The following is a 27,452-nucleotide window of genomic DNA, read 5'->3' as shown; positions in this document are numbered from 1 at the left end:
AGCTAGGGGTTGCTCATTTTCTCGGACCGAGGTGAGGAGGCATGGAGCCCTGGAGATTGTTGACAGCCATCTTAGTTGGATGGAGCAGACATGATGGGAGGTAGAGAAAGAAGCTGGTCCTTGACGATATCAGTGAATTCCACAAAGCCTATCTTCTAGTTGGCTTTCAGTGGCATAAGCCAATAACTCATCTGTATTATTTAATCCAGTTTGCGTTAAAAAAATTTTTTTTAATGTTTATTTATTTTTGAGAGAGAGAGAGAAACAGAGCGTGAGCAGGGGAGGGGCAGAGAGAGAGGAAGACACAGAATCTGAAGCAGGCTCCAGACTCTGAGCTGTCAGCACAGAGCCCAACGTGGGGCTCGAACCCATGAATCATGAGATGATGACCTGAGCCAAAGTAGGATGCTCAAAGTAGGATGCTTGTTTGTTTGTTTGTTTGTTTTTGATTTGCAACATATTACTCCTCATAAACTGGCAGTCCAGTCTTTCTTCTTAGCACTTCTGTAACATTCTATTAGTATGTAAGAATAATATACTATACTAATAAACAATATGTATACTAATAAGTGTGTGTATATATATATATAGTCTACAGTTACATACAATCTAGTAGAGATTTGTTCATAGTCATGGCTAAATAAACCCATTTACTAAAGAAACAAATGAGTCTTTCAAGGGTGAGTAAATTTCAACAGTTATAGAATTAATCTAGGTCAGTGGATTTACCTTATTTCTATGAAAATTTTATACTGTGATTTAAAAATCATGTATAAACATAAAAGCTAAAACATAAAACTCTTAGAAGAAAGCATAAGGCCGGGGGCACCTGGGTGGCGCAGTAGGTTAAGCGTCCGACTTCAGCCAGGTCACGATCTTGTGGTCCGTGAGTTCGAGCCCCGCGTCGGGCTCTGGGCTGATGGCTCGGAGCCTGGAGCCTGTTTCCGATTCTGTGTCTCCCTCTCTCTCTGCCCCTCCCCCGTTCATACTCTGTCTCTCTCTGTCCCAAAATAAATAAACGTTGAAAAAAAAAATTTAAAAAAAAAGAAGAAGAAAGCATAAGGGCAAATACCCCTGACCTTGGGTTTGGCAATGGATTCATAGATACGACACTAAAAGCAGAACAACAAAATTAAAAAAAAAAAAAAAAAAAAAAAGGTAAATTGGACTTCATCAAGTTGAAAACTTCTGCTTATCAGAGAACATTACCAATAAAGTAAACAGGAAACCTACAGAATGGGAGAAAGTATTTGCAAATCTCTTATCCGAGAAGGGTCAAGAATACATAAAGAACTCTTACAGTTCCACAATAAGAAGACAAACAACCCAGTTTTTAAAGTGAGCAAAAAGCGTGAATAAACATTTCTCCAAAGAAGATACACGAATGGCCAATAAACACATGACAAGATGCTCAGCATCATTAGTCATTAACGAAATGCAAATCAAAACCTCGGGACACCACTTCACACCCACAAGGATGGCCGTAATCACAAAAAGCAGAAAATAAGTAGTGTTGGCAAGGATATGGAGAAATTGTAACCCTTGTGCACTGCTGGTCGGGAATGGAAAATGGTTCCTCACTGATGAAAACGGTTTGGTAGTTCCTCAAGAAGTTAAACGTAATCACCATACAATCCCACAATTCCAATCCTAAGCATACTTCCAAAATAACTGGAAAGCAGGCACTGAGGCAGATACGTGTACACGCATGTTCATAGCACTATTCCCGATAGCCTAAAGTTGGAGGCAACCCAAATGTTCATGCATGGATGGATGAGTAACCAAATGTGGTATATCCATTCAATGCAATGTTTTTCAGTCCTAAAATGGAATGAAGTACGGGGACATGCTACAATGTGTATGAACTGCAAAAACCTTAGGCTGAGTGAAAGATGGACACAAAATGTCACATATTATATAATTCCATTTACATGAAACATCCAGGGTGAATCTATAGAGGCAGAAAGCAGGATGGTGCCTGCCAGGGGCTGGGGAGAGAGGAAATAGAAAGTTAACTGGTTGCTGGGTATAGAGTTTCTTTTTGGGGAGATGCGTATGTTTTGGGATAACATAGAGGTGGTAGTTGAACAACCTTGTGAATGTATTAAATGCTACTGAATTGTTCACTTTGAAATGGTGTATTGTATATGATGTGAATTTTACTTCTGCGTCAGACAAATCTTACATGAATGAGTCAGTAGGAGCAAAACACACTGATGTATATTTAACACTGAGCTACCAAGTACTTTCCAAAATTGAACTAATAAATCCTCTGATTCTGAGCTCAACTTTCAAAATTGATACGGCAGGAAGAAAGCATTGTTACCTGAAGTGTAGGATGTATTTAGAAGGTGAGATGGCTAAGGCTTTAAATAACATTGCCTCACGTAGTGAGAAATTTAATTTCTTTTCAAGGATTTTAGTCATCTTTTAGACCTTGTGAATATATCAACGAGAGAGTTTCGGTTTGGTCTTAGGTGTTTGCTGTTCGTATGTCTGACATCTAACACACCCCAGTCTCCATTTTCAACAGAGAGCAGGCTTCAGGCTCAGTGCCCTCTGTGGGCAATGCTATTGAAGTGGTCTTAATACTATTGTGTGGTTTTCTGTGTGTTCATTTTTTTTTAATGTTTATTTTTGAGAGAGAGAGAAAACTCAAGTGAGGGAGGGGCAGAGAGAGAGAGAGAGGGAGACAAAGGATCTGAAGTGGGTTCTGCACTGACAGCAGAGACAGTGAGGGGTTCCAACTCACGAGCTGAGCCACGACGGTCCTGACCTGAGCCGAAGTGGTCACTAAACCTACTGAGCCACCCAGGCGCCCCCTGTGTGTTCATTTTTACTTTTATCTTCCATTTATGGTACATGACATCTGCTTTCCGCTTCAGTGATTTGCATTATACTTTAGATAGCGATGCAAATTTTCCTATTTAAATTGACTTAAGTAGAAATGTGAGCCACCTTAAAGAGAGACAGTAAGTAAATAATACAAATGGTATGAGGACTTGGGGGAAAAAATAGGACTCGGATGAGCATTGGAATAAAGCATCACACTCTAGATTTGGAATATGAGCATCCAAGTGTCTCACTATTCAGCCAACTCCGGACACGTCACTGAGCTCTCTGTGCTCAGTTCCTGCTTTGCCTCGCAGAACCTTACGGCAGATGCTTTACAAATGTAAATCACTATTATTAAATTATTTGTGTTGGGTATCATCTGTATCACAGGGGCTGCGTTTCCCAGAGTCCTTTGCTAGCACTGTTCTGATAAGGTGTTGTTCTGCCAGTGAGAGGCACGCCTGGGATCTGAATGGCATAGGGAGCCTGACATTGTTCCTCTGACAGCAGTGGCTGACATAAGGGTTTGACAGACATGCATATGTGCCGTGAAGCTAGACTCCAGAGAGTACCCCTGGCAGTTACCAGCTTCTAAGCTGCAAGGCAGCTGTGGCATTGGCAATGATTTCGTGTCATTTCCTGTGACTCCAAATTCTGGGTTCAGCTTCTTGACACCGATTGGGTCCACAACTGCTGTGGAATAACTCAGGACTCAGTGCTGGTCCCCTTCCCCCCCACTCACCCTTTCCCAAGATTTTTTACCTCTGATTCCCTGTGTTAAATATCTTCCTGCTGGTAATACCTTGAGTAGTTTCTTTTTTTCTCACTGAGCCCCAAGAGAGATATTAGTTTTGTTGAACATGAAAAAAAGCTTAAATGTAATAATAACACAATAAAACTTGACATTTGTTGAGTGTTTACTAACTGCTGGTCATTGGGATAAGCCCTTTGCATGTGTAGCCCCATTTAGTTCTCTAAGAACCCTATGAGGTAATTTTTATTACTGTCTTCATTTCGCAGAGGGGAAAACTGAGGCAGAGGGTTTCTCTAGGTGTCAGAGGTGGCAAACAGTGGAGAGGGGATTTGAACTCAGGCTGCCTGAATCGAGTGTTCAATGATCCCACGTTAATATCGCCCCACCCCTGCACACACACACAAAAATGTTACTTCGGGTCTCTAATAAAGTCTACTTCAGGTCTGAAGCTAAAACTGTTTTGGAATTCAGAAGTTTCGGTTTCTAGAAGGGTGACATAGCACATACACTGCATATTACTTGAGGGCAGCATAGGTGGGAGCTGGGCCAGGGCCTTGTCATCAACACACTGATGGTTCTGTAATAGGACGAGTGTTCATATAAAATAAAATAAAGACCATAAACAGCCGAAGGAAAGTCCAGTTCTACCAAATGAATCTAGGTGCCAAACTTAGGTGGAAAAAAAAAACAAAAACCCCTTTTGGTTTCCAGAGCTTTTTAGATTTCATAAGTGCTAATTAGGAATTATGGGCCTGCAATCTTCATAAAGCATTAGCAAATAGAAAAGAGAAGCTGAGTAGATAAAAAAAAATTTTTTTTCCCCATCTATTGTCTCATTTTAATTGAACCTTTAGTCTGGCTACTTGTGACCACTCCTTTCCTTTTTTAGCCAAAGCATGTGGGTGGGGACTTACTTCATGTCTGTGTAAATCACATGTAATTGCAAGTATATTACTTTGCAGACACGGAAAGGTTAAGGTTGTTATGTTGTTTCATGGTGTCCAGAGAGCCACCCCCCACTCAAGGGAAGAAGCCAGACAACATCAGCCAAGAATAGGCCATGGGATACCTCAGGATCCTTTACAGCTCACCTTGTTCTTCTCGAACTTGACCTTCTTATGCAGCATTTCTGTAATTTTGATGAAGTTATTTATTAAGGTCTTAGCGTACATATAGCTAAATATAGCTTTATCAACTTTATGTTTATTTATTTATTTATTTATTTATTTTACATGTTTGTTTATTCTTGAGAGAGACAGCAGGAGCGGGGTTGGGGGGGTGGGTTGCGGAGAGAGAGGGAGACACAGAATCCGAAACAGGCTCCAGGCTCCAAGCTGTCAGCACAGGGCCTGACGTGGGGCTCGAACATCATGAACTGTGAGATCATGACCTGAGCCGAAGTCGGACGCTTAACCGACTGAGCCACCTAGGTACCTCTAAGCAACTTTATTTTTATTTTTTTATTTTTTATTTTATTTTATTTTTTTAGCAACTTTATTTTTAATCAACGTATCCCAGTTGTCAATATGCGGATAACAAAGCAGCCTGTTTCAGTGACTTACAACAACAATTAATGTTTACTCTTGTGGTTCCACGGGTTGACTGCGCTCACCTAAGACGTCCTCATTTGGGGTTTCTCACGGGGTCGCAGAGTTGGGGGTCAAGGCATCTGAGGGCTCATCTGTGCTGGATGTGCAGGATTGTCTCACCCGCATGCCTAGCAGTGGAAGCTGGCTATTGGCTGGGGCTCAGTGAACGTTGCCACTATCGTGGCCTCAACATGGAAGCTGAGGGACGCTGGGTGTTTCAGTCGGTGAAGCGTCCGACTTTGGCTCAAGTCATGATCTCACTGTCTGTGAGTTCGAGCCCCACGTCGGGCTCTGTGCTGACAGTTCAGAGCCTGGAGCCTGTCTCCCTCTCTCTCTGCCCCTCCCTGCTTGCTTGCTCTCTCTCACAAATAAATAAATAAAAGCATTAAAAAAATATTAAAAAAAAAAAAACAACCCTGGAAGCTGAGTTCTGGGAGGGGGTGTGCTAAGGGTAAGTATTTCAGACATCCAGACAAAAGCTGTAAGACTTCTCATCATCTGGTCTTAGAAAATATTCAGTGTCACTTATGGCCTATTCTTTTGGCCAGCTCAGATTCACGAGGAGGACGATATACAAAGATGTGAACACTGGAGTCATGTTTCATTGGGAGACCATCTTTGAAAATTAGCTACCACACAACTTATATAGATTTGTGTACACAAGGGTTTAAAAGTTAATTAGAAACCCATACGTATAGAGGCAAAAGTTTTATCACCCTAAATTGGGGACAAAAATGCCTTGAAATCATACCTCATTTATTTCAATATCTTAACAGTTTTTTTTAATACAACTCTGATGAGATTTAAAAAAATAAAGGGCATGACATCTAAGATGTGGTCAAATGGAGACTTTAAGTATGGTAACTTAAAGTTGAGCAGGCAGAAGCAATTCTCTAAAGCTATAAAAACATAATGAGACACTCTCCAAATGGTATGACATCATCGTAGGCTTCTGGCAAACCATGATAACCATTTTGTTCTGTGAGCAGGGTGGCTGGTGAGCACAAGGGCAGAGGAGATAATGAGAGGTGGCCTTTGTAGTTGAAAACTGGTCTTTCTTACTTACTCGTGTGTATGTGTCACAGACCCTTCTGAGCATACGATGAAAGTTAGAAGACTTCTGCCCAGAGAAAATGGGTATCTGTGTACCTTTGTTCCTTCCTCTCTCCTTCCCTCCTCCTCTTTCTTCATTCCTTCTACAAGTGTTTATAGAGAGCTGGTCTTGTACCAGACACTGATCTGGACGAAGAGATAGAACAGGGAAGAAGACAGATGAGTTCCCCAATCTGTGGCATGACGTTCTTATGACAGACAGAAACAACCCCCAAGTATACCGATAAATGGACAAGACAACCCCAGATAGTTGTAAGTAACAAATTGTGTACACAACACCTTGTATACAGTTTTATGGGGTTCACAACCCTTCTGTGAACTTTTTCCTTGCTCTGCATCAGTAAGTTACCTTTTGAATCAAAGGATAACTTTTTCGTATGAGCAGCGTGGATGTGGTTGTTGATCCCCCATTGCTTGGGTACTTACACTGGGTGCACAGATACTGACTGGGCTGGTTTTTTCCCCAATAGTGAAGAACAATTATATGCAGTCTCACCGGAGGTGACTTTCCTAACCAATAGAAGAGCATCGCTTCCTTAGGAAATTTCAGAAAGTACTGCTGCTAGTGAGGATGAGAATGTGCACAGCAGAGTCTGCCTCAGCTTTTTTGTCCCCTTCTTCCTCCCGTCCCTCCTTAGGGACCTATCTGTTACCCCTATTAAAAAGAAATTGGATGGATCAAATAGCCACGGATTCACATTTGAATTCTCAATTTACAGGAGACTCAAAGGACCTATACTTTCATCCACGTTGTAAAGATGGCAGTGAAGGATGATTTGCTTTGGAGAATTTTTTTTTTCTTCTATGTTCTATGTTCTTATGTTCTCACCTCCAATTGTACTTCTGGCTTTCCAGAAGCTATTATGGCATTCCGTGGGTGCACTCTTACCTTTGTCAACATTTTACGTATTCCCATTGTCATAACTCCTAGATTTGAAAAAACGAAAGGCCAATATCCATCTATCTTATTTCATTATAGTACACAAAATGTAGTTCTAAACCTTTGGTGTTTGTGAAATATTTTAATTGGTAACGTGAACTGGTTCCATACTTTTTTTTTGACTTTTTAGTGCTTTATTGATATCGAGCTTTTACCCTTTGTATTTTAATATCTGGCATTTCACATTGGAGTGAATAGAAAAATGGAGTGCCTCTGACAGAATTCTTTAGGGGTCAGCAAAATATGGCCTTGCGGGTCAAATCCACCTATTTCCGTGAGTTTTTAGTGGAACACAGGCACATTCATCCTGTTGTATATTGTCTACTTTTGCCCTCATGTTTACTATGTTCTCTCTGTATGAAAAAGTTTGCGCATCCCTGGTTTAGAGGAAAAATGATTCTATCTTTATTTCCTTGACAATCACTGATGTAAATTCCACATTTATCACATGCCACAGGTAAGTGAATCTGCACGCCTACCCCAGTGTGAAGCCCTACACAGGGGATCTAAAGACAAAAATCTGTGTTTGTCGTTTAGCAATACCTTCGAGATGCTTAAATATACAAAAAACTATAGCAATTCCTTGAAATTATACCTAAGAACAAATACTAGTTTTATACTGAAGTGACAGAACTCACTGGTGACACTCTGACTTGGGGAAAAATGTGGGGATTTCTGAACTTGAACTGTACTATAGAGTCAGAGGGCTATTATTGAAGCATAAAATTCAATCAGTGGTGCTCATAATTAGGTCCAAAATAAAGTTAAAAAAACTTACCCATATAAGTTGTGGAAAAACCTATCTGAAATTTCCACTTTATTTTGCCAAATAAGCCTGAGGCCAGGGTTGTTCATTCCAAAATCACATTTACTAGTGACGTGGGGTTCCTGTTGATTTGCAGTGATGTCCCTTGAGTAACATCTCTTGTGTATCTCTGTGGTTCCCAAGGTCTCCTTAAATGATGAGCACTCAGCCATAAACATGGCAATTTAATTCAGTAAACATTTATTGAGGGCCTACCATGGGCAAACTGCTGGTCCAATACGAGCTACAAAGCTATATGAGTGGCGGGGCTCCTGCCTTTCAGAAATTCAGGTATCTCAGTTTGGGTAATCGCTAGTCAGAGCATTCCAGAACTTTTGGAGAAGTGTTTGGGTATTGAAAAAGTTTCCTGCATCCTGCCAACTCTTGACCTGTTTTTACTGCAATTCATATATCAAACTATTTATGCCAGTTTTGGATCAGGCTTATTAAACACCTGTCTTCACAAACCTGGTTTAAGTGAATAGCCAAAGGGAAGTATAAACTTAAAGAGTGTACGAATAAGATCACAATACTTGTAAGCTACAAGGAACCTTGGAGACTATCCAAGACCCGGTCTTACGCACAGTTATTAAAGTCTGCATCCTTCAGCAGAGTCTGTGACCCCACCTCCTCTGTCCATCCCTCTGTTTCCATATTGCACACAGCACCCAGTTTTTTGGTGTCTGTTTTCACCAGCTGGAAAAGCGATAATAACAATGGTGCAGAGTTGCCAGCTTTAGTAATTCTAGTTCCTGGAATCAAGGACAGGAAGCCTTTGTTATTTGCACACCCTAACTCTTCTAGCTTCTATTGAATAAATCATTTAACTGTCAGCTAATTACAGTGTTGGAAAGTTTACATCATTCACCTTTTTATGGCACCTCTTAATGGAAGACTCTGGAGATTAAAACTCTTGACAGTTTCCATGATATAAAAAAGGAAAGCTGACCTAGAGAAAGATGGGACAAAAGATGAACATTTGGGAAGTTTTAAGCAGAAATGGGATCTGAGACAGTAGCCTATTTAAAGCAGTGCTGATTGGAAGACCTAAAGTTCCTGGAAAATGACAGAAATGTGATTTTGTTAGAAGCAATACCTTTTTATTGAACGATCGTTTTGCACTTACTACCAGGCACTTGCTTGTTACAGGTGATAACCTTACGAGGTAGGTACTACGATTCTATCACTTTACAGATGAAGAAACTGAGGCACAGAGAAAATTAGAGTGCCCTAGCTCTGACAGCTGGTAAGATGGGCCCGAAACGAAACGCGCGGCAATGTGGCAGCAGAGAACACGCTCTAGGCCACTACTCTACTGACTTCAGCCCTGGGCTCGCCCATCCCTTGACCTTTCCAATTGGACGGCTTAAGTGGGTCGTTTCCGCGCCGTGCCTCGAAGCCTCGCTCCAGGTCCGGGGTCTGCAGTGCGGCGCGGGTCCTCTCTCCCTTGCCGGCCCGGGGTCAGAGGCGCCGCTTCCCGCCCGGGATCCCGGGGAGCTGCATCCGCACCCCGCAGCCCTGGAAGCGCGCCCCCGCGGCCGGCGGGAACGCGGGAGCGGCGCGCACGTGCCGCCGGGAAAGGGCCGCCCGGCCGCGCCAAGATGGCGGCGGCCGCGGCCGCAGCGGCGACGGTTGGCGGCGGCCCGTGAGGCGGGCGGGGCCGGCGGCGCGGAGGCGGGGTCCCGGGCGAGCCGCCCTGGGAGGCGGGGGCCGTTTCCATAGCGGCGGCAGGAGGTGTCGCGCCGGGGAACTTCCTGGTTCCCGGGCTCGGCTTCGCCGGGAGCCTCTTGGAAGGGAAACAATGGGGCGGAGGGCACTGCGGTAGCCGCCGCCGCCGCGCCGGGACCTGCTCGGCTGCCCCGACTCCCCGCGCTGCGCCCCGCCACAGCCTCCGCCGACGGGACCGTCCGGAGGTAACTTCATTTCTTCATCTCCCACCGCAGGCGGCCGGCCGGCGGCGGCGGTGCCGGTCTCCGGGGTTTCCTCCGGGCAGGGACTCGGGTTGGCCCCGGGGAGCCGGACGCCGCCATTCCCGGCCCCGGGGAGGTGGACGGAGCTGCGGCTCCCCGCCTCTGCTCTTGGGGGTCAGGCTCGGGGAACCTGTGCGGGGCCGTCCGAGTGCCCCCTGGAACCTCGATCGTGGGGCTCTGCGGGAGTGATTGGCAGGTTGGCGGGCGCCGGGTGGGGGGGGGCGCTGGGATGCAGGGGGCGTGCGGGGAGGGTCTGCGGCGGACGCAGCGCGAGGGGACCTGGTGGCGGGTGAAGGGGCCCGGTGGAAAGGACCCGGGTCCTCAGATCCTGGGGGAGGGGAGCCCCGCCGCCTCCCCCTCCCCCCCGGAGCAAGCTTCGGTCCCCGGGAGACGTGTCTGTCTCCCCTGCAAGTTTCACTTGCGTCCTGCGGAGCCCAAGTGGCCAGGACTGAGGCGAACTTCGTTCTTTTAAATTACTGCCTTCGTGCCGCGGAACTTTCTTTCGGCTCGGCAAGCGGAGGATGGGGTGAATGAGGGAACCGGAGAGCCTGGAAATCTGTGCGCCTTTGCAAAGTTTGCAAAGTAGTTTGCAGCTAACAGCCGAGTGACGGTGCGGCATATCTAATGCGTGAGAATGGTTGCTCGCAGGTATTTTAATGCCAGGAAATGCGAGGAGTCTGCGAATCCACATTTCTGTAAATTGAAAGACATTTCTATAAATTGAGAGTTGCACTCTCCCCGCCTCTTCCCCTTTCCCCGCATTTTAATCCACAGTTGCTTTTTCGTCAGTAGACTTTAATAGGAGTTAAGTGGGTCCCTTATGGGACTGGGGAGGATGTTTGAATTGGGGCACTACCCGGTCACGGGAAATAATGTGACACAAATGGGGGGAAAGAGAGTGGGGACACGATCTTAAATATTTTGCTTGCTGGAAGAAAGTGACTTTAATCCTATACTAATCCATTTATAAATGGAATCAAGTCTCTGGGATACACACTGAACATTTTGTAGCTCAGAAAAGTTGGACAGAACTTTAGAGATCACCGTGGCCAACTCCCTCTATGTGTTGAATCTCTGGGAAGTTCTAATGGAGGGAAGTCAGGGTACTTTTTCCTTTTGTAAAGTCATTTTAATAAGAATTCAGTTAGCCAGCGTCACATGAACAGTGGTTTATTTACTTTTATTTCTCTATCAGACCCTCAAATTAAGAAAAAATATGAGTTTGCTGTTTCTGATAATAAAGTTTGTAAACATAGTTTAAGTTTTTACTTAGAGTGGATGTAGATCCTGTGTGGGATTCTACACACGCAATTGACATATGTCAAACGTACATAGGTCAAAATATAACAAAAAAATTATGCTAATAGAAGTATAAATTAATTTTTAAAGGAAAACAGGTATCCCCAGTTAACAGATTCCTTTGCTGATTAAAGAATTAGTTGTCTCAAAGGCATTTGAAGAAGCATCGTTTGCCAAACATTAAGAACTTGGGCCCGAGTCTTGGTGTTTGTGCCTACTTACTGTTTTTAGCTAGCGGTCAGACTCCCTGGTGCACTTGTTTTTTTTTTTTTTTTTTTTTTTAATTTTTTTTTTCAACGTTTATTTATTTTTGGGACAGAGAGAGACAGAGCATGAACGGGGGAGGGGCAGAGAGAGAGGGAGACACAGAATCAGAAACAGGCTCCAGGCTCCGAGCCATCAGCCCAGAGCCCGACGCGGGGCTCGAACTCACAGACCGTGAGATTGTGACCTGGCTGAAGTCGGACGCTTAACTGACTGCGCCACCCAGGCGCCCCAATCCTTTTTTTTTTTTTTTAACGTTTGTTTATTTTGAGAGAGAGAGAGAGACAGAACATGAGCGAGGGAGGGACAGAGAGAGAGGGAGACACAGAATCGGAAGCAGGCTCCAGGCTCTGAGCTGTCAGCAGAGCCGGATGCAGGGCCCAAACTCACGAACTGTGAGATCATGACCTGAGCCGAAGTCGGACACTCAACTGACTGAGCCACCCAGGCGCCCCTATGCTCCATGATTTTATTTGTTGTTTTTTAAATTTTTTTTAACGTTTATTCATTTTTGAGAGACAGAGACAGAGAGTGAGCAGGGGAGGGTCAGAGAGAGAGGGAGACACAGAATCTGAAGCAGGCTCCAGGCTCTGAGCCATCAGCCCAGAGCCCGACGCGGGGCTCGAACTCACAGACCGCGAGATCGTGACCTGGCTGAAGTCGGACGCTTAACCGACTGCGCCACCCAGGCGCCCCTGGTGCACTTGTTTCTGATGAGGGTAGCCCATTTCCAGTTATAACAGTGCTTCGACGTGAACTATCTCCTAGTGAGGACAACTGCCACTGGCTATACAAGCCAGTAAGTGGAAGTGTCAGCTTTGCCACCATCTGTCAACTGGCTGGCCGTCCTTGGAGTTGTTGGGAACGAAGACAACTTCCTGGCACGGCGGATTCAATCTGGGCCTCCAGTGCCTGGCAGAGGTTGTACTGGTCAGCCGTGGCCGCCATGTGCACATCTATCTCAAGTTCCTGTTACGTTTTGCAGCCAGTGAACGTGACTGAGAAGGAGGCCAGTAAATGAAAGCCAGTGGCAGATTGAAAACACAGTTAACTTGGGTTAACATGCACTAGGCATGTTAGTTAAGGCAGTTGGAAGCTGGCAGAAGACTTAGCCACAATACTAAAACTTTGGGAATTGGTGCTTCAGTTCGAGGGAAAGAGACAGGTGATTGCATTCTGGTTTATGTTTGCAATTTCACTTTAACCGTGCTTTGTTTTGCTTTAGTGCAATGACATTGTTATCAACAGTGTTCTGACCGTTTATTCCCAGAAAGTTTCAGTTTGTCCCTTCAGGGTGATTTTTGAAAGGCATATTGGCATTTAGGTGGGATTCGCTGGTATTTAGAGTCTCTCGCCCCCCCCGCCCCCCCCCCCCCATTAAAAAGTATCTCACTTTTTACAGTGGAAGTCAACAAAAGTAGTACCAATTTGAAAGAAATCTGTCTTCTAGCGCATTTCATTATAGTACCTGGAGGTCACAGCATGGGAATTAGAATTGCAGACACTTGGATTCTCAACCGTTCTATGCCATTTCCAGGCTATATCATTTCATGCAAATAACCTAATTTTTGAGGGCTGTTTTCTTTGCAAAATTGGGGAGAATCGTAAATTCAGATCTGTTTGTTCATCCAGCAAGTACTTCTCCAGTGCCTTCCGTGCCTCAGGTTAGCTACCTTGTTTTCAACGATGACAGGGAGATAGGTTCTTTGAAGTACTGGGAGCTATAAAACCCAGGAGCAAGGAGCCTAACCCGACTTGGGGGTGGTTGGGCAAGCTTCCCTGAGCCAGGGACTCGTAAGACCTGAAGGAATAGGAGGAGATAGTAGGTGCAGAGGGGAGGTGAGCGGGTGGGACACTGTGAGGATAAGACCGGAGCATGCGCACATCCACGGCGCCCGGCGCCCGAAGAGACTGCCGTGAAGGTTAGAGAAGAACGCTTGGGTGGGAGTCAGCTCCCCACACGGCTCGTCGGCACCCGCGTTTGGTGTGTGGAGAAGGCCCTCGGCGCCGCGCTCGAGTCACCTGAACGAAGGGCTTAGTCTTGCTCCTCAGCCCTCGTGGAAAGGGAGTCCGTCTCGTTGACTCTGACGCAGTAGACCTGGACACGCCTCTCTGTACGCTTTGGGGTCTCGTTTTTTAATTCTGGCGCTGTTCACTCTTCGTTTTTATATCTGAAAGGCTGGAATGAAATAAAAAGATGCTTTGATTTCTTTACAGAGATAGGCTATACGATATGAATATAGCATTTTGATATAATTTTGGTAGCATTGTTTCTTTGCGAGAGCATAGGCTGCCTTACTTAAGGTACCTACCTCTCACAAAATGGTAGTAGCAATCTACCCTAAAATCAAAAAATATTTATTAAGGGGCGGGTAGTTTCATTTGCCTATAGGAAGGCCAGGAGTTGACTCTGGAGTCTCATATCTCGTTTGCTTAAGTGTTTTTGGCTCGAAATAGCTATTTGATTATTCTCTGAGAGAGGTACATGTTGCACCTGTGTCTTGCCGACATTGATGTCAGTGTAGAAAAAGTTATAATTTTATGCTGGAATTTTCCTTTCACTAAATTAACAATTGAATTAAAAATATTAGAGTAATGTTTTTCATGAAAGAAGTGAAAAAATATTGTTTTTGAGTTTCTTAATATATTAATTTCAGTAACTTTACATAGATCAGTAATGGCAGATTAATATTTTATTATGGAACTAATGCAGTATTTATAAGCTAGTTAGCTCTCTGGGCTTTTTGTTCCTGTTTCTTCTTATTTGGTTTTCGGACATTTTAATGCTTGTTAGCATATCTGTGGTAAGAAAAGAGAAAGTGAAATAAGATTTCAAAAAGTCAGTCGCAATAGAAAAGATTGGTCAAAATTTATAAACGGTATGTGTGCCAGATATTTTTGTGTATTTTGCTGATGACTGTTACAAAAATGAATTGGCACTTAATAACTTTCCATTGACATAAATATTTAAAAATTTAAAAAATCTACTTGACTTCCTTGTTTCCCATATTTTTTCCCCTCATTCTACCTTTGTTTTGGATTCTCTTTGTAAAAATAATTATTCTATTTACTTCTTTTTTATTAGCGTGGGATCATGTGTTCTTTTGCTGTTCCTTTAGTGTTGGCCTACGAAATTCTGATATGTTTTCCCAACTTACCAAAGTATAATATTGAGACTTCCACTCTTTTTCCTGAGATTGTGAAAGGCCTTTAAAAACATTTAAGTTAATTTTCTCTCTTTCTTTCTTCTTTTTTAAACCCATTTTGTTGTCACCATGTTTTAAAATGCATATATATTTTAAGCCCCAAAGATATATTTCTATTGTGCTAGCTGGGGAGGAGCAGAGAGAGAGAGGGAGACACAGAATCCAAACCAGGCCCCAGGCTCCAAGCTGTCAGTACAGAGCCCGACGCGGGGCTCAAACTCATGGGCTCTGAGATCATGACCTAGCCGAAGTCACACGCTTAGCTGACTGAGCCACCCAGGTGCCCCTATTTGGCTTTGTTTCTATTGAGAAGTCAGTCATAGTTTATTGCTTCTGTCTTGGTAATTGGTTTCTTTCTCAGGCTATTTTTAAGATTTTCTTTTTGGATTTCAAAGAATCCTCCCTTTCTTGCTTGGGGAGTATACCTTCCGATGTCTTTCATCAGTTTTGGATAGTTCTCAGCCATCATCTCTTCCAATATTGCTTCTTCCCCATTCTGTTTCTTGATCTTTCTGCGACTTCAGTTCCACGGTGTTAGACTCACCAAATCCTCTGTGCGTTTCACTTGCCTTCGTATTTTCCATTCTTTTGTTTCTTTTCTGTGTTGGATATTTGTGTGTGTGTGTGTGTGTGTTCTGTCTTCCAGTTTACTAAGTTAGTCTTCATCTAATATGCTCTTTTTTCTAAGTTGATTTATTTTGAGAGAGAGAGAGTGCGCGGCTGCACGCCCTTAGGAGGAAGGTGGGGCAGAGAGAGACAATTCCAAGCAGGCTCTGTACCTTCAGCGCAGAGCCCGGTGTTAGGGCTCAATCTCGTGACCCGTGAGATGATGACCTGAAGCGAAGTCAAGAGTTGGACTCTTAACTGAGCCATCCAGTTGCCCCACTGTCTAGTATGCTCTTAAATGTTATTCTCTGGGTTCTTAACTTTGGTTAATTGTATTTTTCATTCTAGAATTTCAGTTTGGTTCCTTTTAAGTGGTCATGTCACTTTCATAGTTTCTAATTCCCTATCAAAAATTTCAAGCTCTGTACATATCTCTTTGAACAGGGTGAGCATGGCAACTATCCCCTGGTCGTGCAGATTTTTTTCTGTAGTCTTTCATTTCTCGAGGGGTCTTATCTCCTAATGTTCCTGCCTGTCTTTGATTGTGTACTGTTCATTCTATTTGAAAAAATATGTCTAGAAGTAGTTACCGATTTAGGTAAAGCTTTTTCTGTTGCTTTTGCCAGGCACTTGGTCTTACCTTTATTCAAATTAAGTTTTTTTGAATCTATGCAAGGACCGGTTTAGTTTACTTCTGTGTTATACTTTCTGGGTTTCAGCCTTATGCGGTCTTATTCCAAAGTAGGGGATGGCTCCCTTGGAGGATCTTGTACTCTGACACTTTGGCTTCTGAGTCTCCAAGGCCGCCTCCATGCAGTTTAGCCTCTCAGGCATCTCTTGATTAGGCAAATATTTCCAGGAGGGAAGAAACCCCAATGTGCCACGCATGCTCTGCCCTGTCCTCCTGATTCCTTGTTAGTTCTTTGATCACCATCCTTCCCTACGTTTTAAATTAAGGTATAATAGGGGCGCCTGGGTGGCGCAGTCGGTTAAGCATCCGACTTCAGCCAGGTCACGATCTCGCGGTCCGTGAATTTGAGCCCCGCGTCAGGCTCTGGGCTGATGGCTTGGAGCCTGGAGCCTGTTTCCGATTCTGTGTCTCCCTCTCTCTCTGCCCCTCCCCCGTTCATGCTCTGTCTCTCTCTGTCCCAAAAATAAATAAACGTTGAAAAAAAAATTAAATTAAGGTATAATATACATATAGTAATGTGCCCTAATCTTAAATGTATATCCTGAGGAGTTTTTGTAAATGTATAATCATACTCAGATCAATATACAGAACATTTTTGCCACCCCAGAAGGCCCGTGTCACACTCCTTCCCAATCCATACTACCTATCTTCCTTGCCTTGGGTAACAATTACTCAGTTTTCTAGCACCATAGACTAGTTTTACATTAAAAAAACTCATTTATTTTGAGAGAGAGAGGGAGTGACCAAGCTGGGGGGGTGGGGTGGGGGGGTGGGGGGGGAGGGGGGATGGGGAGGGGCAGAGGAAGAGAACGAATCCCGAGCAGATTCCGTGCTGTCAGCACAGAGCCTGACATGGGGCTCGATCCCATCTCCCGTGAGATCATGACCTGAGGTGAAATCAAGAGTCCTGCACTCAACCGACTTGAGCCACGCAGGTGCCCCTAGTTTTGAATTGCTTGTTTTTTGTTTTTGTCGAAATAGTATCATACAGTGTACATTCCTCTGTGTCTGATCTGGCTTGTTTCATTCAATATTGTAGTCTATCAATGAGATTCAGCTATGTTTTTGCATGTAGTGGTAGTGTTTCTTTTTCATGGCCCTGTACTTGTTCTAGTTACTGGGGCACCTAAAAAATTGCCTCAAAACTCAGTGACTTAAACAATGACCTTGATTTCCGTACACAACTATAATTTGAGCCTTGCTTGTTATAGCTGCATTTGGTGTCAGGAAGGGCTGCTTGAAGGCTGGGCCTAATAGTGTTGCAAGTTTTGCCCACGTGTCTGCCGTTTGCGGACCAGCACTTAAATGTGGCCTGAGTGTGCTCACAGCCTCGTGGCAGTGTTCCAAGTGCTAGCGTCCTCCACACACGTGCAGTGGGGAGAGCGGTGGAGATCCTGTGAGCCAGACACATGCTGTATGTCCTCTTATGACTTGGCTTTGAAACTTAATGCAGTTTTACTTCCACTGCATTGTATTCTTGGAGGCAGTTATGAGCCTGCCTAGGTTTGAAGAGCAGGGGAACAGACTCTGCCTCTTGATGGGGAGAGAGAAGATTCTGCCCTTGATCTTAGCCAAAAGGCCGAGAAGCAATGGGAGAGATCAGATTCTAGAAGAGCATGTGAGACCGGAAATGTTGTGGTCGACATTATTGGAAAATATAGTGTGCCACAGTAGCAGCCTCATACACAAGCCTATCACAATTTATTTATCCATTCTTTTAATACACATGTGAATTATTTCCAGTTTTGGGCTATTGTAATAAAGCTGCTGTGGACATTTTTGTGCGTGTACTTTGTTGGGTTTATGCAGTCCTTTCTTTTGGAAATACCCCTGGGCACAGAACTATTGAGTAATATAGGCAGATATATATTTTGCCCTACTAGTTACTACCAACTTTGTCAGTGTGGTTGTACCAATTTATATCCTCTGATATTTTTAAGAATTAAAGAAATACCTATATTTGTCTAGCTTTTTGATTGTATTTAAAACAAGAGGCTTGGTGTGTAATCTGTGGTCTAGTTTTATTGGAAATGTAAGTTGTATTTGAACATGTATTTAGATTAGTGCTAGGTACAGTTACCATTAGCAGAATATCTGCATTAATTGCTGAAGAGAAATTTCTGAAATTTCTTTTTAGAACTTGCTTTTTGGAAATATTGAGCTCCATCCCTCAATTTATATCACATTTTGTTTCTCATCAATGCTTATCATGAGTTTGAATTCTAAAGCTCATTCACCAGACTTGCTTGGGAAATATTTTTCTGTTACAAAATCTTTTTCCTACAAAGCTGGTAATTTGCCGTCACCAGGGATTGCCAGAAGAATGCTCCAGGTTCTTCCCTTAAACTTTCAGGGTTACTCTTTTGATTACTTCACTACTGATAGTCATTTTAACTTTCTTCTAAGTGTCATTTGAATCTGGCCCCCTCCCACACCCCCTTTTTGTAACCAGCATTTTAGACCAGTTTGTTTCAGCTCCTACCTGGTTTTCTGCAATCATTTATTGATTGATCCTGCTAATAATGCTTGGGAAGTTAGAATTCTCTTACTCATTGAATTAAGATTAGTTTTTAGTTCCTAAATCTAACAGTGCTAGAAAGAGAACTTAAAAATCATTTCAACTTATTTAAAAATAAGACCTGAAAAAACAAAAACAAAAACAACAACCACCACCAAAACTGAATCAGTGCTAGAGTATAGAAGATATTTAGATTACCGAAGCATTTTTTCTGGCATAATCACTGGACAGTCCTGAGTGGTAGGTGCATTGAAAAGTTTAACTCTCATTTTACAGGTAAAGAACGTGAGTCTCAGCTGTGCCTCTTGCATCTAGGACTCCTTGTATGTTGAGTGATCTTCCTTCAGGGCCCACAACCTACCATCAATTTGCTGAATTCCAATCTTATTGACTACATGAATTTTCCTCTCTTCAACTTGATATATTTGCATCTTATGGCCAATACGTTTACTCATTTTCATTCACTGCAGGGCCTTTGCATGAGCAGATAGTACTTTTGTCCTGAATTTGTTTGGTTAGTGGCAGGATGGCTGGGACAAGGTTTGTCTTGATTTTTTATACCAAGCCCCTTGAGAAGTTTTTGCATATTGTCTAGCTGGATAAGTATTTACTGAAGGGATGGATGGATTCTTGTCTTTAGAATCTGGAGTTTTTAGCTGACTTTTAAAATGATGCCAGGCCTCTTAAAGTCAGATGTCTTGTATCCTTCGTTTTAGCTTTGATCTGCAGAGCTCGCATTAGGTGCACTTCTCTGATAGTATGTATCAAGTGCGTTAGGCAAATATAATCTGAACAAATTATAAGATGCTTTTTTTTTTTAATGTTTTAAATGTTTATTTATTCTTTTTTTTTTTTTTCAATATATGAAGTTTATTGTCAAATTGGTTTCCATATAAGCTGCTTTTGAAAGGCCCTGCCTCTATAGCTGTAGGTAAAGAAGCTTGGGAAAGGACATTTGTTTTTCTAAATACATAAAAGTTAGCATGTTCACCAGTGTAAAGCTGCTGGAATTCGATAAGTCCTTCTGGAAACCTAACTCAGATTCTACCTGTAGAAGGGGAAATTAGACCTCATTCTTATCTGATGCTTCATTAACATACACGTGTAAACAAACCGAGGAAATCCAATGATTTCACATTTTGCCCATCTCATTTTCTGACCTTATTAGCAGGAAGTGCTGTGTTGATGTAGTGAATAGTGGGTAGGAGAAATAGACCTTTCACTCTAGCGCTGACGGAAGATTTGCTTCACTTCTCTGGAGCTGGGAAAATATTGAAAGTTGTTCAAATTTAGCATTGTATTTCAGGGGGTATAAATTGCAGAAAGAGCATTCTTTATAGAAAGCCCAAGAGTTAGGAAAGTATAGTGGTGAGACTTCCTGTGTCAATGAATAGGGACTCTAATATTAACTGAAGTTGTTTATCTGGAATGAGAAGACATTACCCAGTATGTATATGTGTGCCCAGCATATGTCTTTGAACCAATGAACTATGAATCTGAATTAAGAAAGAAAGGTACTAGAAATCCTCTAATGTAAGTTCCACGGGGCCAGGATCTTTGTTTTGTTCTTGGCTGTGTCTGCAGGGCCTAGAACACTCCCTGGCTCATAATAGCTGCTCAGTAAATATTTATTAAATGGATAGTCAATTTGTATATTATCTGTTTGTTTTAAATTTAAAAACCCAACATTAATCATTTAAATATTGCTTTATAATCCTTTGGGAAATAAATTGGTTGAGGCATCATTTCTGATAATTCTTGTTGGACATTTGAGTTGTTTATAAATTTTTTTTGCTGTCCTGAATCAAGCTTCAACAAAGGAAATTTTCTTAAGCTCTTTCTTGGGCTGGTAGTTCAACACATAGCAATGTTGTAAAACAGGCTCTAGGAATTTCTCCTAGAAAATGAACTTGGCTTGTGCAACTCTGAGGGTGAGATCAGAAGCTTTAGTGATCAGACGTCTGAGATCAGGTAGCACCATTGATACAGCTCTGAGTAGGCCTGCTGCTCTTACACATGTGGATAATGTCTAATCCTCAGTCTTTGCACGTGAAAGCTCTCTTGCAATTTGTAGTGGAACTGCCTATCACTTGACTTTGTCTTTTACTTTTAAAGAATGAATGAGTCACTATAAATATTTCTGCCTCTTAATTATAGTTTAAACATTCTGAATGCATTTAACTCCTTCATACGGATGGGTATACATATTCTGTTGTTCTCATTTATCATCATTTCACTTCTGAATGGCTTGGGAAAAATTTTGCTCTTTCATATTAAAGTATTATAAAACTTATTCTACAAAAAGCTCTGTGTAATGTGTGTTACATAGGGTCTAATATAATGGTGTCTATAGTGTCCCCTCCCTCAACTTAAGCAATAGAACATTATCAGTATCCTCTTGGATCACATCTCATTGTTCCTCCTCCTCCGTCCATTACTTGTCCTGGGAAACCGTCAGGTTCAACTTTAGGCTCTAGCATTCTCTTGCTTTTCTGTATAGTTACATTGCATATGTATATGTCCCTGAACAACTTATTGTGAATTTTACATATTTTGGAACTTTATGTTAATAGTATCATTGTGTGTGTGTGTGTGTGTGTGTGTGTGTGTGTGTATTCACAAATTTAGTGAGTAAAGCTTTTTAGTAAAACTAAAACTCACACATTTCATTTGCATTTAAAGTTGATGTCCTTGCTCTCTGCATTAGTCATCTTTTGCAGTAATTATGCTGTGTAACAAACCACTGCAACATTTTAGGGCTGTGAAAGGACAGACATTTATGTCTAGCTCACAGGTTTGGCAGTCTCTGCTGGGTTTGGCTGGGCTTGTCTATAAGCCTTGGGTTGGGTTCAGTTATGTGCTGGGTGTCTACTCATTCTGGGACCAGCAGCTGTCGGGGTAGAAGACACACGCCAAGCTCAGGGCTCTTAAACCCTCCACTTACAAATGGGATAGTGTCAGTTGTGCCCAGAGTCCCAACATGTCATGCGATCGGACCCCCACATCCATGAGGTGGGGAGTATGTCCCACCCTTAGGGAAGTCACAGTGAGAGCAGTGAGTGAAGGAAGGCATGTGAATAAAAGATAGTATCTGCCATATCTTCCTCTTGAACAACAGCATAAGAAACTTGGAATATTTCCTTTCTTATTACTTCCCTTCTAGATTACATGCTGTTGTTCAGTACTTTCTCTCTCTCTTTTTTGTAACTCCTGATTTAGAAATCATACCTCTAATATTTGTTTGTGTTTACTCATGTTTACAACTTTTATCTCACCATTCTTTTCTGTGTTTCAGATCTTCTCTTTGGCATCATTTTCCATATTTGTGAACTACAGTTTTGGAAGCATCTTTAATGAGGATCTGTTTATATTCTCGCAGTTTGTCTGAAATTTTCATTATTTTGTCATTTTTCTTGAAAAGTTAGTTTTAGCTGTGTTGAGTATATAATTATGGTTAACAGTTTCTTTATTTTAGCTTTGAAGACATTATTCTAGTGTCTTCTGGCTCCCATTGTTGCAGTTGGTAAGTCACATGTCAAGTCTAATTGTTCCTTCTGTGAGCAATCTGCCTTTGGTTTCTGGTTGCTTTTAAGAACTCTCTGTCATTGATGTTTCACAGTTTCACGATGGTATCTCTAGGTGTCAGTTTCCATTTTATTTATACTTTGTGGAATTTGCTGAACCTGAGTCTGTACTTTAGTGTCTTTCATCAGTTCAGGAAAATTCTTGGCTATTGTCTTTTTGCAGATTGTCTCTCCCTCATTCTTGATGTTCTCTTTCTAAAACTCCCAATTAGATATATATGTAAAATAGATGTTTTAATCTATTTTTCATATCTCTTAATCTTCCTTTATATTTTTTAATCTGTCTTTGTCGCATCCTGGATGATTTCAGATCTGTCATCTGGTTCATTAATTCTCTCTTTAGCAGCATCCACTTTGCTGAACTTGTCTGTTGAGCTTTAATTTTAGTTATCCTGTTTTTCACTTGATTCTTTTCCAAATTTGTTGCCTTCTTTTTTGCTCATATTTTTCATTTCCTGTTGTTTTTCAAACATTATTGTCCTTTCCTTTTTGACATATTTGTGATGAGTCTGCTTATTTCTGTCGAATCTTGGCTTATGCATAGTTTTAAATTTTGAGCTAATTTTTCCTGTAACTTTGTGGAAATGCTTATGAGACTTGGCTTAAGAGTGCTTTCTCCCAGAGGGAATTTGCAATTGAGGACAATGTCAAACCAGGGCAACTTCATTTCTAGGTTTGAGATTTTTATAATATACAAGTGTATGGATTTGAACTTGAAACCTGGGTGAAGGTTGGTTTTGGTTACAGATTTCCGGTGAATACTCCCCTCCCCCTCCCCAAACACAAATAAACCTAGACTCAGGAGAGAATTTTCCTTCAATCTTCCTTTGGGGTAGATTTTTTTTCCCCCCTTACTTAGTTAATTATTTTTATTGAAGATGTAGTGTTTCAGGTCCCAGGCTCTCTGTACTTATCTGTAGTCTGACTTTCCATGTTGTATTGTGTAAAGCTCTAGTTTTGTCCCAAGCATGACTGTCAGCACTGAAAGCCCTTCAGCATTGTCTGGTAGAATTTTCGGGGATCATGGAAATGTTACACACCTCTGCTAATACAGCAGCCACTAGCCACATTTAAAATGTATGAGATATGACAAAGCAATGGAATTTTAAATTTTACATGGTTTTAATTAATTTAAATTTAAATAGCTACAGGCTGGTGGCTGCAGTATTGGACGGTGCAGCGTGGTTATGGGAGATTGGCAATTGCCTGGAAAGCCCGTTGCTGGTGTCAGTGCTTACTTATCACCCCCTCTTTGTGCTCCTGTGCGTTTTTTTTCGGTCTCTGGGGATTTCTCTTAGTTGCTTATGAGCTTTGCCGTGCATTTAATAGGATAATTATTGTATTTTATCAAGTATTTTTGATGTCATGTAGCAAGAGGGTTCGCAAGCTCTTTGGGCACAAGAATCTCAGAAACGGAATTACCTGACAGCTGTATTTTTAGTTGGAGAGATACTTACCTTGAATGGTAAAAATTGGAAAGTTCACAGTGAAGTAGTGGATGTTCTTCGGAAACTGAGTATGAAGTTAGAAATTATGAAGAAGAATTAATTAAATACTTTCTTTGCCATCGTTCTTACTCTACAAAACATTGAAGGATGGTAAAACATAAAAATGGAGCTGTAACTAATGTTTTTCAAGTCTTAACACATGGTCTTCAGCTGCTTGGTGTGAGTGTTTTACCAATACAAGAGCACTTGAATGAAAAGGTATATATATTTATTTAGAGAGAAATATTTTGCAGATGGACAGAAAAAACAAAATGAACTTGAGAGATCATAGGGAACTGTGGTGGTGGAGGGACAGGAAAGGACTTGGACATTCAGTGCTGAAAGTATGTGTTTCGCTTCTGGCTTTAACAGGGCCTGTGTTATTTAACTGGAGGGATTTAAAAATATATAAATAACGAGTCCTAGCTATTTCTCAGGTATACGCTTCTTTTTCCTTCAAAGCCAAATATTTTAGAAATGTGTGGTTGGTTTTGGATATTCATTAATAAAAACACTTAAGACACTTTGTAATAAATTTCTGTTACTTTACGATTTGCTTGCTCTTTTGGAGCGGTAGGTACATTGGATTCTTTTTTTGTTACTTGTATTTTTGTATTGTGGTTAAATACACATAAGACTACCATTTTAACCTTTTTTAAGTGTCCAGTTCAGTGGCATTAACTACATTTACATTAATGTAGGACCATCACCATTCATCTCCAGAACTTTTTTCATCCTCCCAAACTGAAACTCTGTCCCCATTAAACATTAACTTCCTGTCCTCCCCCGCCCCGCCCCCCAGCTTCTGGTACCCATCGTTCTACTTTCTGTCCCTGAATTTGACTTCTCTACGTACTTCATTCATGTAAGTGGAATCATAGGGTGTTTGTCTTATATATGACTTGCTTATTTCACTTAGCATAATGTTCTCAAGATTACATTTAATTTTCTGAAATTGTGATTTGTGCTAAGAGTAAAAGAATGGAGGTCCCATCGGCTGGTAGTGGAGATTGGCATTCTCATGTATTTCTTTCCATAGAAGATCGTATACAGTGAAGTGAATTACTGTTAATTTGATCTCCTGAAAGAATATTATAAGAAACAATAGAATGTGGTACCATATGTTGTGGTTTATAATTCTGTTAAATTTAAGTTTTAAAATCATTAAAATTGGGGCTGCTGAGCTTGTTCTAAAATATATTATCTGGTGTTATAAAACCCAGAAATCCTTTCCAATACTTCTAGAGGTTTAAACTGTCTAAAAGCATCAGAAATTATTTTAGGCTGCCTAGTGCCTGCAGTAAAGAAGAGGATATGGCGGAGTTTGTTTTACTTTAAAAAAAAAAATTATTATTGATTTATTTTAAATGTTTATGTACTTTGTGTGCACATGTGGGGGAGGGGCAGAGAGAGAGGGAGGGAGAGAATCCCAAGTAGGCTGTGTGCTGTCAGCGTGGAGCCTGATGCAGGGCTTGATCTCGTGAACTATAAGATCATGACCTGAGCTGAAATCAAGAGTTGGACGCTTAAGCCACCCACGCGCCCTGCGTTTACCCTGAGTTCCCTGTCAGGATGGGTTATCCGTAGCCCTGCTTACCATTCATGCAGATCAAGTTTTGTCACAAAAAGTTGGAGGTGTCACTTGAAAGAATCTGTATTAGGTTAGTGTGAGTACACATTCCCATGTGGAGGATAAATAGCATAGCTCAAGTTACTAGAAAATGACTTTAAAGGCCAGATTTTACAGAAATACCCCAGTATACCTACTATGTGAAACTGTGGATTTAAAACAAATTATTTTTTTTCCCTCTTGGATGGTGTGAAAAACAAAGTTAGATTTTTTTCTTCTCTTTTTTCTATGTCCATTGGGAGGGGATAGCATTTAGAGGAGGAGAAAGAGAGTGTGCACATTATTTATTTTGAGAGAGAAAGCACGAGTGTGAGCGGGGTAGGGGCAAAGAGAGAGATTGGGAGGGAGAATCCCTAGCAAGCTCTATGCTGTCAGGACAGAGCCTGATGTGGGGCTCGACCTCACTAACTTTGAGATTATGACCTGAGATTATGAGCTGAAATCAAGAGTCAGATACTTAACCAGCTGAGCCACCTGGGCTCCCCTGTGTCCATTTTATCTTACATGCTTCTGAACTGCGTTGGTGCTTAAAAGAATTTGCATGCGACCTACTTTGAAAGTAGACAGGAGGGTCTACATTTCAAAGTTGCGATTGTGCTAAAAAGTTTGAACCAGTGAGTTCAGTTACGAGTAATTTCCAAGTATGTTTTTCTAAGAACTACTCCATGACATTTTACAGTAATTCCAATTCATGCATTGTTTCATATTTGTCAAGTATATTTATCACCTTAGATGGTAAGGTCATAAATCCACTGTTGATAAGTTTTATTATCCTGGTATTTTTGAGGTTACTATTTTTAGCGATAAGAAAACTTGATATGCTAGGAAGTTCAGTTCTTGAATAAGTATTTGTTCAGCATTTTACAATTATGGGTAGGAGGCGCTACTTAGTATAAAATGCTTTCACGTTGCCATTTAGGAATTAAAAATTTTTTTTAGAACATTTATTTATTTTTGAGAGACAGAGAGCATGAGCAGGGGAGGGGCAGAGAGAGAGGGAGACCCAGAATCCATAGTACGCTCCAGGCTCCGAGCTATCAGCACAGAGCCTGAAGCGGGGCTTGAACTCACGAATTGCGAGATCATGACCTAGGCAGAAGTTCAGATGCTCAACCGACTGAGCCACCCAGGTGCCCCACCATTTAGGAATTTTAAATTTAAGATCAAAAACTTTGTTATAAACAGGAACAAAGAGAAAAGTCCCTGACCAAAGAGACTAGACTCTACCAGTGTAAGTGAACTATAAGTAAACTCCTGGATCATCTGTGAATGTTTAATCTACCCTGTGTATCTGTAACATGGGATTGCCTTCCTGTGTCGTCATTCACCATGCTCCAGGGCTCAGCATGTTTGACCTCCTAGTTCCCTGGGAGGGAAAACAGATCTAATAGCCTGAGTGAAACACCATCAAAAAACTGTATTTATAGCGAGAAACTTCTTGTCACATATTCTGAAACTAACATATAGATTATGTGTTATTTTAGATTTTTCACACAACTTCTCATTTCCTTTGGGATAATTGGGTTTTCTGGAAATGAAAATCATAGCATTTACTGTATAGATAAAGAAGAAAGCCTGTGGGATGGGGGTCAGGTGATTACGTGGCAGTACTATGATTATATGCCATTGCTAATTACAGTCTACAAATCATGCTGTGCATACAGATTTTCATTTTTTAAATTTGTATTTCTCACGTATTTTACATGACATGAGTGAAGTATATAAATGAGACCAACATTATTTCTTCAAAAAATGTTACCCTAACTTTATTTTATTTATTTATTTTTTTTTAATTTTTTTTTTCAACGTTTATTTATTTTTGGGACAGAGAGAGACAGAGCATGAACGGGGGAAGGGCAGAGAGAGAGGGAGACACAGAATCGGAAACAGGCTCCAGGCTCTGAGCCATCAGCCCAGAGCCTGACGCGGGGCTCGAACTCACGGACCGCGAGATCGTGACCTGGCTGAAGTCGGACGCTTAACCGACTGCGCCACCCAGGCGCCCCGACCCTAACTTTAATCTGTTGCAGAGTCAGTGGTCCTTAGTACTATGCTATGTTCTTAATTGATTTAGAAAATAAAGTAACCGTCACTTTCTGTGATTGCAAAAAGTAGTTTATCAGTTTATGAACAAAGTTGTAAATGAGGAAGCACAGTGTAT

The 27,452-nt window shown here is 41.7% G+C and overlaps 1 protein-coding gene across 1 annotated transcript in view; it reads left to right on the top strand.

Moving 5' to 3' along the window:
* The first annotated feature begins 9,723 nt into the window (after window positions 1-9,723).
* Window positions 9,724-27,452, top strand: part of USP6NL (USP6 N-terminal like) — a 183,102-nt gene continuing 165,373 nt past the window's right edge. Inside the window, exon 1 of the mRNA XM_043563331.1 lies at window positions 9,724-9,949. The gene's annotated coding sequence lies outside the window, so the exon portion shown is untranslated. The remainder of the gene's footprint in view (window positions 9,950-27,452) is intronic.

Source organism: Prionailurus bengalensis, chromosome B4 (genome assembly GCF_016509475.1).
Source record: "Prionailurus bengalensis isolate Pbe53 chromosome B4, Fcat_Pben_1.1_paternal_pri, whole genome shotgun sequence".
Classification (NCBI taxonomy): domain Eukaryota; kingdom Metazoa; phylum Chordata; class Mammalia; order Carnivora; family Felidae; genus Prionailurus; species Prionailurus bengalensis.
This window is presented reverse-complemented; position numbering and strand designations above follow the sequence as displayed.